At 40.8% G+C, this 15,269-nt stretch overlaps 1 protein-coding gene across 1 annotated transcript in view; it reads left to right on the top strand.

Moving 5' to 3' along the window:
• The window catches only part of Smpx (small muscle protein X-linked), a 55,482-nt gene that overhangs the window by 39,569 nt on the left and 644 nt on the right, over window positions 1-15,269 (top strand). The window lies entirely within an intron of this gene.

The raw sequence follows: 15,269 nt of genomic DNA, 5'->3' as shown, positions 1-15,269 counted from the left end.
CACACACACACACACACACACACACACACACACACACACACACACACTGACACAAAACATCCAGAACTGTGGAAATTAGGCTGAATGTCTTAATATCAGAAGTACTAGGTAGAAAACAATAGATCTGGGGGAAACTTGACTTCAAAATGCTCTAAATCACTATTCTACAAGCAAACTCTTCTAGAATGCTTTCGATCATCACCAGCAGACAAGAAGGATGGCTTCAATTCCTTGCAGCATCGTATACAAAGCTTGCTCCTTATTACCTGACAGGAGACAGGGAACCTGGAAGTCATTTTGTGCCAAATTCAATGCAATAATGAGCCAATTATAGCCTGCTTCCACTGCCAGGAACATACCACTCCACCAACTCACCTGGTTTCGGAGCCCCTGGTGGGCAGAAAGAGGAGCTCATAGCGCAAATGAGTCCAAGTGGCTAATAATTCTCTAGACCAATGGGGATGCTAAATTCAACTATATCACAGGGCTTCTGGAAACAACACCCTTAAGGCATCCTGCCCCTGTCATCCTTCCCTAGCCTAGCCCACACTCAGTTTTCTTCCTGGGTAGTACTCTTTCTCACTAGTTCATCAAATTCTGAAATATCAAGAGATCAGTTGCCAGGGCTTCACCTCTTGCACTAGAGGTCAACTTTGCATAATCTCCTGCAATTCTGCAGCCTTTATTACTGTATGAACTAGGGCCATAGAGCCTGTAGCTAAGCCTTACTATTGACAGCCTTACTGAGCATGTAAGAGGGAAAATGCCAAGAAAAAACTTGAGTTAGGTGGAATACAAAGCTGTCTCCATTAAAAATCAAAACAGCTCTGTGAATTTTGGCAGACACTTCCAACCTGCAGAGATCATTGCAGGTTTAGATTCTAGAATCCAATAGTGTAGTTATTCTTCCTGGCTGACTTTGCCTGGATGGCCTGCCAATTCAAGAAGCAAGCCTTTCCCTATTTTTAACTGAGATCTGGAGGAGAATGGGGACTATGGCAGTACCAAGGACAGCATTCTTGGCAGGGCTCTTGATGTATAAAGAAAATTCTTAGATGAGAACTATGATTTTCTTTTCTTTTTTTTTCTTTTTTTATCAGAAATTTTTCATTAATTAATTTATTTATTACAATTTATCCACTTTGTATCCTAGCTGTAACCCTCTCCTTTATCTCCTCCCAGTCCCACCTTCCCTCCCTTTTCTCCCCCTACGCTCCTTCCCTAGGGCACGGATAGGGGAGGTCATCCTCCCCTTCCATCTGACCCTAGCCTACCAGGTCTCATTAGAACTGGATACATTGTCCTCCTCTGTGGCCTGGCAAGACTGTTCCTTCCCCAGGGGGAGGTAATCAAAGAGCCAGCCACTGAGTTCATGTCAGAGACAGCCCCTGTTCCCCTTACTAGGGTACCCACTTGGACACTGAGCAGCCTATGAGCTACATATGAGCAGGGGATCTAGATCCTCTCCATTCATGGTCCTTGGTTGAGAACAATGGTTTTCAATCAAAAATATTTTTTTAAGTTAACATACAAAATATTGGGTTTGATTGTGACATTTCCATACATAGGCAATATTGTACATAGCTCACATTTTCCCCTTACCCTTCTCACATATGCCCTCTCTGCACAAGTTTCCTTCCTTCCCCCAACAGTCCCTAAAAACTTAATGTCAAAATTATCTAGAAGGCTGCTGAGTCTTAGACTTCTGGGTTAAATCCCAGCATTCCTGATGCAGTCGTTCTGGAATGGGTTCCAGAATGTGTATTTGTGACAATTTTCTATGGTGGTCACTGTTGCTGCTGATGGTGGTTTGGGGGTCATACTTGGAGAGCTACTGACATAAAATGTGCCTATCCCTCCACCCACCCCAGTTTTATAGCCAATATTCAAATGTGTAGTAAGAAACTTGGCCAGACTTCCCCGCTGAAATTCAGATAAAATACAATTCAGTAAAACAGTAATCACAAATTCTCATTATAGTGTTTCCAATGATCAGGCTCTGTTCTAAGCTCTTGTGAGACTCAAATAAAACAAAAAGCATGTAAGGATGCCATTGTACAAGCGAGAAAACAGAAAGACAGAACAGATACATGTTTTGCCTCAATATAGCTCAACTAGACAGCGGGGCAACGAGGATTAAGGCTGTGCAACACTGAATTATATCCTAAGGCAGGCTTTCCATGTGGCAGATAGGACAATCCCTAGGTGGTTTAATAAGCTTCTTGTATCACAAGAGACAATCCTCATGTATACAATAGGACTTCTGCCAATGTTAGATTTATCTACCCACCACTTAGACTCATAGATACAATCTTAATTTCTATAAATATTGATTAATTGCTGACCGTGGTATAGATTAGGGGTTGGTGAATCAGGGTTCAATATATCACTGCCTTATCTTCCTAAAATTCTGAGGAGTGTTCTAGATTTATATGTGTAAGAAATAATACATAAAATTGTCTAGATGAAATGATTGAAAAGGTGAGAAATAATTTTCACAACCTCTATGAAAATATGTCTTTACTATGTGTGGGTTTTGTATGAGTGTGTGCAGAGTGAGTGAGACCAGAGGTCAGCAATGGATGCCTTCCTTGATCACTCTCCACCTTAATCCTTTGATACAGGTTTCTCATTCAACATGGAGCTCATTCATGGGTTTAGACTGGCTGGATAATGAGCTCAAAAGATCTACCTATCTCTGCTCCCGCCTGTTCTCAGTGTTGGGATTACAGCTATGCCAGCCTTTTATGTGGGTACTGGGTATCTCAGGCTCTCAAGCATGTGCAGCAGATTATTTACTGATTAAATTAGTTCTATAGGAAACCATTTCTAATGAAGGCTTTGTCAAGTTCTAGGTATACAATAATACCAAGGAGCTCAGTTTGATAATCTTCATTTAAACATGCTTTTATGGATGTCAAAATAGTGGAAGTAAAATAAATGGAGGCTCAAAATTTAGACACTTTTAATGTCCAATTGCAGATAGAACCAAAGGATCACAGCTATCTGGATGAGTGATAGATAGCTTTATAGCTTATTTAAAAATATTCTGACATAAGAACTGATTTCCGAAGAATTGAGTTGTTCAGGCTTGGGCTCTGGTCAAGAATCATTTATTTTTTATTTCAATTATCTTTACATTAGAGCAAAATGGTAGATCTAGTTGGAGCCTTGGTCTGTGGTACTGACTGCACATTAGAGTGCTGGGGTCCCGCCTGGTTATCAACCACTTCTTTGAGGAAAAGTAGACTAGGAATCAAAAGAGAAAAGCTGAGTTGGAGAATGTTTATCACATCCTCTCTTCACAGACTGAACTCATTCTGAATTTGAAAAGTGCTTCTTTGGCTGACTATCAAGGCTGTTGGGATGAAAGTATCCATATGTAAAAAACAACCACACTTTCCTAGTATAGATGTACATATAATATATATATATATATATATATATATATATATATATATATATATATATATATATATATATACATACATACATACACAGTGACTCATTGGTGAGCTACCATTTACTCTTGGGATAAGACATGGAGAAATATATTAAACTGTCCAGATTGGCATAGGAATCCAAACAATAGGCAGATTGTGCTTAAAAGGAAGCTGAAGTCATCCCAGGTCCCCACAGGCATGCTGGGCTTCATCACCATTGTGTTGCATGTCCCTCCAGCAGTGCTTGTAAAGCCACAGCCTCACAGGTCATAGGACCACCAGTGCCATTATTTCAGCCAGGACCTAAGACCCAGACCTGTTCAGAGGTCCTCTCTATACTCTCTGCTTTTCAGATTCTTATCCTGGAGAATCACTTGGGTTTAACTACAAACCTGTCACCTTTTAAGCATTATCCAAACTTATTTTCTTCTAACAAAGTGCTTGTGTCATTGGAGTTTATTTATTTTTTTCCTGTTTTTTCAAGACAGGGTTTCTCTATGTCCTAGAGCTGTCCTAGAGCTCACTCTGTAGACCAGTCTGGCCTCAAACTTACAGAGATCAACGTGCCTCTGTCTCCCCAGTACTGAGATTACTACCACCCAGCTACAGAATTTCTTTCTTTCTCCTTTGCTTCCTTCCTTCCTTCCTTCCTTCCTTCCTTCCTTCCTTCCTTCCTTCATTGCTTCCTTCTTCCTTCTTTTCCTTCTTTTAGAAAACATGTTCCTTTCCTCATTTCCTTGAAGTCAGTCTCTCCCCCCACTTCCACTCTCCCAACCTCATCCACCTCTCCTCTGTTTCCTTTCAGAAAATGACAGGCCTCCCATGGATATCAACCAGCCATTGCATATCAAATTGTAGTAAGACTAGGCACTTCCACTTGTATTAAGACTGGAGGAGGCAATCCAGTAGGAGAAAAAGGGTCCCTAAAACAGTCAAGAGTCAGAGATAGTACCACTCCCACTGTTAGGAGTCCCACCAAAACCCCAAGCTAAAAAGACATAGCATGTATACAAATGGCCTGGCACAGACATATGTGGGTTCTGTGATTGCCACTTCAGTCTTGTGAGCCCCTATGAACCAGTTAGTTGATTCTGTGGTCCATGTTCTTGTAGTGTTCTTGAACCCTCTCTGGCTCTTACAATCCTTCTTCCCCTTCTTCCACAGGATGCCCCAAGTTCCCTCTAATGTTTGGCTGTGGGTCTCTGCATCTACTTCCATAAGTTACTGGATGAAGTCTCTGTGATGAAAATTATGCTAGGCTCCTTTCTAAGAGCATAGCAGAATATCATTAAGAATCATTTGATTGACTTTTTAGAAAACTAGTCCTACTTAGTTCTGTCCTAGGTCTCTGGGCTATGGAGCCTCAGGATCTAGAGCCGTCTAGGCAGTGTTAGGTAGGGGTGGGCTCTCTAACAAGCCCAATCTGGGTGTACAAACAGAAACAAGCTGTTTTTTTTTTTCAGCATGATGTGCTAAGAACTAATAGTCAGGTACTGAACTGTTGTCCTGTAAGATTTGGTTCAAGGTCAGCCAATCAGGTTGGCCTGCTCTCACAAGGCAAAACTTTTCTTGGAATGCTGGTCCTGTAAATTTTGACTTTCTCCTTTTTTCTATTCTTTCAAGAAATGCCAAAAGCCGTATGGTTCTATCCTGTGACTAGGACTATGCTTCTGACCATCATGTGTGACATCAACTTTTCATGACTCTTATCTGTAATACCTATTCAGTAATAGGAAATATAACAACTGGACTGTGCTAATGCTATGTGGAGGGGGGTGGCAGAGGGAAAGGTTGGAGAAGGAACTGACTGTAAGGAGAGGAGAGAGAGGAAACTGTATTAGCTATTTATTGCTGTGTAAGTAGGCACCACAAACTTAGACCCTTCTAAAACCAATACACATTAACTCATTCAGAAGGGGCTGAAGTAAGTGATTCTAGCCTAGGCTAGTCAAGACATCAGTGGAAACAAAGTCTTGACAAGACCACATGGTCCTGTTCCAGGGTACTCACTCATATTGCTGGCTAGCTGGCAATGACTATCATCAGTAGGTTTTGGTGCCTTCTCTGGGGACATCACCCATTTGGGCTACTTGACACAGAGCATGTGATCCAAGCAAGCAAAGTCTTTTGTGATCTAGTGCACAAGTCACACTGTCACTTTTGTAATGCACTTTTGGAGGCTATTTTGGAAATTATCTTTTCTTAAGAGAGATAGGACAAAACTGAGTTCCAGAGATGTTTGCCCGAAGTCATATAGACATTTGCTTTATCATATATATATATGTTATATATATATAACATCATGTTTGCTGTGCTTTTTTATGTCTATAATTCCTTACCATCACTACCAACTTCACCAAGGACTATTTGTCCTTTCTCTCCTTCTTCTTCCTACTCCTTTTTCCTTCCTTCTCTTCCCTCTTCCTCCTCCTTTTTCTCTCCTTTGCCCTCTTCCCTTCTCTTTCTTTCTTCTCATCATCTTGCCATCCTCTCTTTTCCTCATCCCTTGCTTTCTTCTCCTTCTTCCTCTTCTCTCTCTTCTTCTTCTGACTCTTCTTTCTTCCTCTTCCTCCTCTTTCTTTCTCCTCTTTCCCTTTCCCTCTCTTACCATTCCTTTCTCCTTTTGAGATAGGGCACTATTCTATAGTCCTGAGTTTCGTGTTACAACTTGCCGTGTAGACCAGGTTAGCTTCAAACTGTGATGAGCACTGCCTCCAAAGTCTCAGGATTACAGGCATGTGCCACTGTGTCTAGTTTACTATTTCATGTATGTATTTGAAACACTAATTTCTGTTTATCTTTGTGAAGTTGGGAAAGATTATTTGTAAGCCTGAAGTCACTTTTCCTGATGCTTCTAGTAGATGAAACTACTATAAACTCTATCTAAACAAAGTATAGACTCTGAGCGGTAGGGGATATGATTCTTCATTTCTTTGGGTTTTTAGGGAGCAGGTCCTGGGTGGGGGTCAGGCAAATGAACTAAAAAATTTACATGTGAGATTTTATTTTTTCTTCACCCTCTTTAACTTGTTCCCTTTGCAGTTAATTTTTTGAACTTTCTTTTGATTTATGAGTGCAAAATTCAGAACAACAAGCAAAAACAGTAAAATAAAAATGATGGTCCAGTCCTAAGAACTCTCTGTAAGAAGCATAATTTTTTTTTCCTGGAAAAGTTATTTCTGAAAGTATACAAACACATTCACACCCACATCTATACAGGCTTTAAGCACAAACTCAAAGCTGTGGTAAATATTATCAGTTCTCTCCAAGATCCTATTTGAGATAGATATCTTCTAAGAGAGGAAACAAGAAAGAAACCTCCTGTATATATATTTTTTTTATTCTTTTTAAGTCAGTTCAAAAATGACAAGGCCTGTCATCCTTGATCAACTTATCTAGTCAGGAGACACGACACCTTTCTCACTGCCTGACCTATTTTGTCTAATGGAGCTGGCTCCTTTGTCCTCTGACAAGCTACCTTTTCTTTAGGGTTCCATTTATAGCAGGGTTTTATTAATGGTTAAATCATTAGGAACGGATTTGTCTTCCTCACAAGGCCTATTTCCCCTGTTCAAAATTAAGCCATGGGATCCAAGGGTCTCTCCATTTCTACTGTATTTAAAGTCAAATCTCTCCCAGCCCACAAAGTACTCTGAAGTGACAGGTAGGTGCTCAATATTAATTTTAACTGCATGCCCAGAATCTATTCAGTTAGTGGCTGTCTTATATTTACTATTCCAAGTAATGTTTCCATGACCCATGAGCATTTTCTTCAGCATTCCATGGAATTAGCAGATCTGAAATGGAAATCCCTTTTCCTCGAGAAATCCAGTTTTCTGCTGAGTTCCTAAGCCCTTTCCTTTTCCCTGGGACTTAGTTTTAGCCCACTCATTTCTTTTTTAAAATATAATTTTATTTCATTTATTACTACTACTCTTGTTGCCCCTGCTGTTGCTGCTGTTGTCGTGGTGGTGGTGGTGGTATGTGTGTGTGGTGTGTTTGTGCTCGAGAGTGCACGTGTATGGGTGTATGCACATGCTTTCAGAAGTCTATCCTCTCCTTCCACAATGTTATGTTTTGGGGGATTGTATTCAGGAAGTTTTGCATAACAGCTCAGCCATCTTGACGGCTGTCAAACCTCGCTTAACTCTTTTCAGCTCTCCTCTCAGCACATTTAGAGCTCTCTCAGCCATCAACACCACTAAGAGCTTGAAGCTATGATGACACAGGCTAAAAATCTTGCTTGGAAGACTGAGAAGGAAGAATGTAATCTTTGAGAACAATAGCACAGTTCCCACTGTGTGGGAACCAGTCTGCTAACTGCCTAAATGTGTTATGTTCACAACCGTCATATGAGCATGAGACTGTTATTTTTCTATCAACAACAACAACAACAACAACAACAAAAAACAGAGCTCACATGGTTAAGTAACTTGCCCAAGGCACACAGCAAAAGAGCCAGGTCGTGAAGGCTGGTTTTGGTTTCCACAACAGGCACACAGAAAACACGACTGAATCCATAGTCGGGAGTTCACCAGGGAGGCAGGTTGGGCTAAGAGCGTTAAAGCAATTTCTCTGATGGATTGATTACAAGCATTCGTCAAAGATTGATTTCAGAGTTCCTTAACCAGGCTTCAGATATCCTGTTCAGATCTTGGAATCAGAAAAAAAAATGGGGCTAGCAAACATTGTGAGCCCAGGTACAAGAGATCATTAAACTATGTTACAAGGCAAATTTCGCAAAGCAGGTAAATCTAATTTCCCTGAAGGGACTCTTAATCTCATTAAGTTGATCAGAAAATCTGTCAGGCTTTATTGGCAGTGCTTCCCAGAAGAAACCTTTTATTACAGGAGAGACCAAATGCTCTGTCCTGGCCAAGTTTGGAAGCATTTTCTTTCATCAGAAACAGCTCTCTCTAGACCTGGTTTCTCCTCCTCCATACTGTTGACTGTGGGGCCAGAGAACAATGCTGTGGGGATTGCTCAAGGATGCTTGCTGATGCCATTGGGACCCCTTCCTCCTGGTTGTAATAACTAAATATGTCTTCATACATCAGCACATGAATGTGCTGAGCTGGCAAGCTCTTGTCAGAACCTTCTCTCTAGACCCTTTGTTGTACATATATGATCCCTGGAACACAGTACCCCCTAGGAAGGTGAGGTACAGGAACAAGTTCAAGCTCCATCCCCAGACCTTACAGTCAAAATCTGCAGATTAATAACATCCCTAGGGCATCTGGGCACCTGTGTGTGAGGAACTCTTCTAGACCTGGAGATATCAACCTTGGCTTCACATCAGAGTACCTAAGAAACTGTAAAAGCTACAGACTGTACCCCTAGAGACTGGTGTAATTGCTTAGGAACAATCTGTGCTTTGGGATTATAAACAAATGTCCAGGTGATTCTAGTGTACAGCCAACTTTGAGATCCCATTTGGAGTTGAAAAAAAGATGATTACAATTTAAGAATGTTTTACAATAGCCTATAAATGGGCCCTTTAAGAGCTGATGTTGTTTCTTTCCATGAACATTTTTTTTTGACTCTTTAACTCTTAAGATTATGTGGTTAAGGGCTGGAGAGATGGCTCAGAGGTTAAGAGCACTGGCTGCTCTTCCAGAGGTCCTGAGTTCAATTCCCAGCAACCATATGGTGGCTCACAACCATCTATAAGGAAATCTGTTGCCCTCTTCTGGTGTGCAGGTGTATGTGCAAAACACAACATTGTATACATAATAAATAAATATATATTAAAAAAAGATTATGTAGTTAAAATATTTTGGTGAATATAGACATGGGGCTCATGCTTTAATACCAGCAGTCAAAAAGCAGAGGTAGACAGGTCTCTGTGAGTTCAAGGCTCTGTGAGTCAAGTCTGGTCTACATAGCAAGTTCCAGAAAAGCATAACTACATAATGGAGAAATCCTGTATAAAAACATTTCTGTGACATCTTGAAAGGTTAGTATTAGGTCATAATTAGCTTTTAAAATAGTAGTTGAATGATTGGAGGTTGTTGGAGGATTAAGGCATTGACTTAAGCTTCTTAGATGGCCATCCAAATCATCCTTCTAATCTTTGATAATACTGTTTGCATTTAAAAAATATCCAACAGACAACCCTCCGTATGTCCAATTGGTCATATATTAATTGGTCATATATTAATATATTTTTATTAAGTATATGTAAGACATAGGCTATCCATTTGGCTTGCTCTAGAACCTATGTTTGCCACAGACCATTCTTTGGCAGCCGTAGGAGATTTTGGGTGGTTCTGATATAAACACCATTGTCTCTAGGCTTAGGATATGAAGGTATGTTCAGCATAGAAGGCTTTCTTCATCTTTGTTGAGACAGTAGTCCCCTCAAGTTATCATTTTGCCCACTACTACAGGTTACTGAGCTCTGCTTTGCTAGAGAAGGTTTTTGTCACATACTTTACTAAAATATTTCTGATAGTTGACTTAGAGTTTCATTTCACTGACTTTATAAATCTTTGTTTTGGATGCAAAAGAGAAAAGATTCATGGGCTTGGAGTTGCCCAGATAATCTATAAATGGCACATGCTTTCTCTCTTTGCAGGTCTCTGATATCCCTTACATGCTGTTGTTATGGCTTGCACTACAGACCTCATGGTGTGATCATGACAACTACCTAGGACATTGTGTGTGAATGTGCCTTGTAAACTTTAGAAGGTTCCACAAATGCCAGAACGTTGTCTTATTTCTGCTAACCCCCAGTTAGCTCTGAGTATATGGTTGGCCATTGCAAATGAAACCAGAGCCACAAGGCATTGCCTGTCTCTGAGTGTCACTACTCTTGAGTGTCATTGTGTTTATGGCTTTATGCTTTAGCACCAGATAGGAGGGAGTGATTGCTGTACTACCCGCAGAGTGTGTGGTTAAAGGAACAAATGCAGACAAGTGTTGAGTGGACTCCATTTCCCATATGATGTATGTGAGGGCACAGTGACTATGAGTAAGGCAGCTATAAATGGGTCATGGTGAGGCATAAACATCATATGATCCTCAGCCTGGACAGAGAGTGACACAGAGGAGTTATTTGGTAGATTTCTTGTTCCAGGCAAAATGTGCCATGTCCAAAGGGAAGCTGGAGGTTTTTCTGGCTTTTAAATTTCTGCGAAAAAAGACCCGTTGAGCAGTTGTCACTTTTCAGCAGGGTATTTCACCTTCTCTTCATGAGGCTAGGACACAGCAGAACTACTGACAACTGTTGTCTAGGTGGCAAAGCATCCTGGCCCTGGCGATTGCCCAACACACTTGCATTCCAACACCCTGACAAACAAGTGTGCTTTAAAGCATGGGCAATTTTAGCTCTGGATATCTTTCCATTGATTCCATTTCTAAATTAGAGCCCTGACTCAGAGAAGAGAGTCCTCGTCTCTGGATTCCTGGCTTTTTGTGTTCTGGTATCTGTCAGGTTTTCCCAGCACACAGTGCACCCATGAGGTCAGCGATACAGATTACACTCCTCTGGAACTTTGTAGCCCAGGGAAGATTATGTCTGACCTTATCTGTGAGCAGAGTTCTGTGCCTGGGTTTACTGGGCCTCTTAAATTCTATGGGAAAGGGGACCTGGTAGGCTATAAAGTGATCTATAAGACAATTTCCTGTTACTTCCTGCCTGGCTCCTACAGGGACAACCAGTCTCAAAATGCAGACAGAGGGGAACAACTGGAGTGGCTAACACATAATAGGTAATCAAAATTGGTGCCATCACCATCAGCTCTTTGTATACTCTCTTGAGAAGCATAGGCTTGTGGCACAGACCCAGCATCCCCCTTTTTAACTAAGATTTTGCTGACTGATTTGGCTCTTAGGCACAGTGGAAAAGGAAAAGGAGCCTAGTTCTGTTGAGGCTACTGCTGCCTAAATAATATCTCTCAGTAAAGCCACAATTTTCCCTAGCTGGGAAGATGCCTAGTGACTAGAGTTCACATCAAGCCTGTCATATAAAAGGTACCGTTTCTGGGTTTCAGACAGTGCTTTACTGTCTGGACATTTCTCAGAGGGAGATCACACTTCAGAGAATATGTCTCAGTGGCAATTTGCTATAGATCATCACCCCTTTCATGCTGTCTTTGGACTTCCCTGACTTGAAGGTCAGCTTGTCATGGGCCTCTCACTTAGTCAGAAAGGCTGGCCATATGTCACCCAGCACAGTGCTCACTGCAATAAATTGAATATAGCATACTCTAGTCATGTTGGGACTCTGTCTGGGGTCTAGGGAAAAATTGAGTGCACAGGGCGGACATAGCACATCAAATCATCAGTCCTAGTTTATTGAATATATGACCCCTTGCTCATTCCTGCTGCCTCACATCGGAGAATGTGAGGTTATCTGTAACTCTGACTCAGTTCTCATTTCTCCAGGGGTTCAATTTATCAGTCGTGGTGTTCCTGTGTCGGGTACAGTTGGTAGGCAATCACATGTAAATGGAAATGCACAGGGCATGTACACACCCTTCAGAAAGTCATAGCCGGGTGGCAGGAAAGGTATAGAGGGAAATGCAAAGGGAAAGAGATGACACACATAAGCAGACCAACACCATTCAGTGGGTCACACGGAGAAGCATGGGGTTGTAAGCAGAGGGGAAGAAGTCCGATGGCCTCACCATGTTGGAAAAACAGTGCATGTGTAGTTCAGTGAACTCAGAGGACAGAAGTCTGAGAAAGAATAGTTAGAGATAGCGCTGGCGTGATGCCTCATTGTGAGTCTGTGAGATGGCTGGTAAGTGATCTACATCTAGAAACCCAGGGCAGTGAAAAAAGTCACATCTCACCTCCCCTTGGTGACTTTTAGAAGTTGCTAGAAAAAATTCACTTAAATATCTAAGAGTGCAATATATAAAAAAACACGTACTGTTAATATACAAGGGAATGTAATTCAGCCTTAGAAATTATGTGCTGTAGGACATGGATGAAGCAGGCTGCATTATGTAAGGTGAAACCTACCACTCACCGAAAGACATACAGTATATGATTTTGTTTATGTGACATACCTAACTAGTCAAGCTTATAAAAACAAGATTCATGCTAGGGGCTAGTGGAAGGCAGAAAGCAAAGATTTGTGCTAGGGGCTAATGGAAGGAAGAAACAAGTGGTTACATATTAATGGACACGAAATTTCAGTTAAACAAGTTAAATTCTCTTTAGCAATCTATTCTACATTTCACCTAAGCCAAACATATTTTACACTTAAAAGTTTGTTGAAAGTAGATCTCATGTTGTGTTCTTACTACAATAAAAAAAATCAAATTCTACAGAAATTCAAGAGGCCATTTCACTTTACAACCATTAATGGATCCCAGCTTTCCCCTTGAGTTCAAAGCCATCCAAATAATCCTAGTTACCCTGGAAAAAGCCCCAGAGTAAGGAAACCTAAGTTAAAATCCAAGTTTTTTTTTTTTTCACTTAGAAGTTGTTGTGAGGTTTTGAGCAAGTGATTTCACTCTTTGTGTTCTCTCTCAGCAAGGAGAACAATACAGCCCATATCACAGCCACACTACAAATGTCAGGGCCATGGAGGGCTCTGCTGCCTCTACAGTTGCATACTGGGAAGCAAAGCTTTCCAAAAGATGTCAGCTGGACTCTTCTTCTCAGGGCTTACAGGCCATGCCTGGGTTCCATGATTACTGCTAGCTATAAAAGAGATGGCTCACCAACTTTTGAAGTAGAAAAGAAAACAAGGGCTGTGGAGAAAACTAAGCCTTAGTTGTTGCCCCAGCAGATTCTTCAACCTTGCCTGCAGATGTTTTGTTTTGTTTTAATAGAGCCACTGGTAATGAAAGGTATTTATTCTGCTTAGAAACAATTTGTCCCATTCATATAAGTAAAACACACAAAGAATGTCACTAAAGAGTAATGGAATACAAACGAGTCAATAAGCAAAACTTGTTGGGAAAAAGCTTTGAAAAGAAATGACACCCTGTCATTAGCTATTGCTGCATAATGCATATAGCTCCTAAATCCAGTGATTAAAACAAAAGGCGTTTTGATTCTGCCTCATGTGTCTTGTGTTTAGCTGATCTTGACTGTACTCACTTATAATTCTTCAGGTCAGCTGGGGTTGTGAGCTAGGTGGGTCCTGGTTGAGGTTTTTATAGTTTTTTTTTTTTCCTACAGGTTTCTCATTCTTTCTGGGTCAAAAGGCTTGCTTGGGTGTACTCTTGTTATAGCAATAGCAGAAAAACAACTAAGTGAAAAAAGCATGTCATAATTTTAAAGACACTTCTGTTTTATCTCCTTAGCCAAAGAAAATCATATGTCCAAACACAGGCATTAGAACTTAAAGACTACCCACAATGGTAGGAAACTATATTTACATGACACTGGAAATGCATAAACGGGTGAATTTTTTAGTCATGAATGCAAATTTTTACCAGGTTAGGTTTTGCTAAGTCAGAGTCCTAAAGTCAGCATACATTTTTAATTCTTTACAAGGACACCATCCTAAATTAGTCTGCAATTAATGAAATTACTACCAAAGTTAATGGTTATACTATGCTTTTTTTTTTTAACAGTTTACATTGCATACTTAGAATTGAGAGATGTATTTGCAAGTAAAAATGGGGTCTTACCAGCTTTATTTGTAATAGCCAGAACCTGGAAACAACACAGATGTCCCTTAATTGAGGAATGGATACAGAAATTGTGGTATATTTACACAATGGAATACTACTCAGGTATTAAAAACAAGGAAATCATGAAATTTGCAGGCAAATGGTAGGACCTAGAAAAGATCATCCTGAGTGAGGTATCCCAGAAGCAGAAAGACACACATGGTATATATTCACTTATAAGTGGATATTAGACATATAATATAGAATAAACATAGTAAAAATCTGTAAACCTAAAGAAGCTAAGCAAGAAGGAGGACCCTGGGTAAGATGATCAATCCTCACTCAGAAAGACAAACGGGATTGACATTGGAAGAAGGAGAAAACAGGCAACAGGACAGAAGCCTACCACAGAGGTCCTCTGAAAGACTACCCAGCAATGTATCAAAGCAGATGCTGAGACTTATAACCAAACTTTGGGCAAAATGCAGGGAATCTTATGAAAAAAGGGGGAGATAGTAAGATCTGGAGAGGACAGGAGCTCCACAAGGAGAGCAATAGAACCAAAAAATCGGGGCCCAAGGTTCTTTTCTGAGACTGATACTCCAACCAAGGACCATTCATGGATATAACCTAGAACCCCTGCTCAGATGTAGCCCATGGCAGCTCAGTCTCCAAGTGGGTTTCCCAGTAAGAGGAACAGTGACTGTCTCTGACATGAACTCAATGTATGGCTCTTTGATCACCTCCCCCTGAGAGGGGAGCAGCCTTGCCAGGCTACAGAGGAATGTAATGCAGCCAGTCCTGATAAGACCTGATAGGCTAGGGTCAGATGGAAGGTGAGGAGGACCTCCCTTATCAGTGGACTTGGAAAGGGGCATGGGAGGAGATGAGGGAGGGAGGGTAGGATTGGGAGGGACTGAGGGAGGGGGCTACAGGTGGGATACAAAATGAATAAACTGTAATTAATATAAAAATAAAAAATAGAAAATAGGGTCTTACACCTCATTTGACTTGTACTTACCGTATTAGCACATAAGCTGTCCCTAAAAATGTCTCATGAAAACTAAACCAGGTAATAAACTTAGAGGACATTGCATTAAGTGGACGAAGATAGATGCAAAAAGAAGAATACTATATAACCTCATTTGTATGTAAAATCTAAATACTGAGTTTGTAGAATGGTGATTTCTATGGGCTTAAGGAATGTGAAAATATTGAGGAGGCACAAAATGTCAACTACATGGCAGGA

The sequence above is a fragment of the Psammomys obesus genome, unplaced genomic scaffold (genome assembly GCF_907164565.1).
Source record: "Psammomys obesus unplaced genomic scaffold, mPsaObe1.curated_primary_1811, whole genome shotgun sequence".
NCBI lineage: Eukaryota > Metazoa > Chordata > Mammalia > Rodentia > Muridae > Psammomys > Psammomys obesus.
This window is presented reverse-complemented; position numbering and strand designations above follow the sequence as displayed.